General features: G+C 45.5%; 1 non-coding gene across 1 annotated transcript; it reads left to right on the top strand.

Moving 5' to 3' along the window:
* The first annotated feature begins 328 nt into the window (after positions 1-328).
* Positions 329-435, top strand: LOC140815201 (small nucleolar RNA R71). The gene has a single exon (XR_012114295.1). It is a non-coding gene; the product is annotated as a small nucleolar RNA R71 (small nucleolar RNA).

Raw genomic sequence — 435 nt, 5'->3', positions numbered from 1 at the left:
CTGCACGTCATGCTCACCCCCACACTTATCACAGAAAATTTCTTGCAGACGCATAGCCGACCCACTCATGCTCATCCCATCAATCTTTCTATTCAAAGCCTCTAACTGTGCTGAAACCGCCGACAAATCATTAACTTGATTAACTCCAGCACCTCGTCTCTGCCTATCAGACTGAGGATGATAGCTACTAGCAGCCATCTCCTCCAATAACTCATATCCTTCCTCAGCCGTTTTTCTCAGTAAGTTACCACAGGTAGCAGTATCTATCATAGTACAGTTAGGAGTAAGCAGACCGTAGTAGAAAGTTTGAACAACTAACCCAAGAGGCAGCTCATGGTGTGGACATCTCCTCAACAAGTCCTTGTAGCGCTCCCATGCCTCGTAAAGTGACTCTTGCTCATATTGAGCAAAAGTAGTAATGTCGGGTCTAAGCTT

Source organism: Primulina eburnea, chromosome 1, assembly GCF_022965805.1.
Source record: "Primulina eburnea isolate SZY01 chromosome 1, ASM2296580v1, whole genome shotgun sequence".
NCBI lineage: Eukaryota > Viridiplantae > Streptophyta > Magnoliopsida > Lamiales > Gesneriaceae > Primulina > Primulina eburnea.
This window is presented reverse-complemented; position numbering and strand designations above follow the sequence as displayed.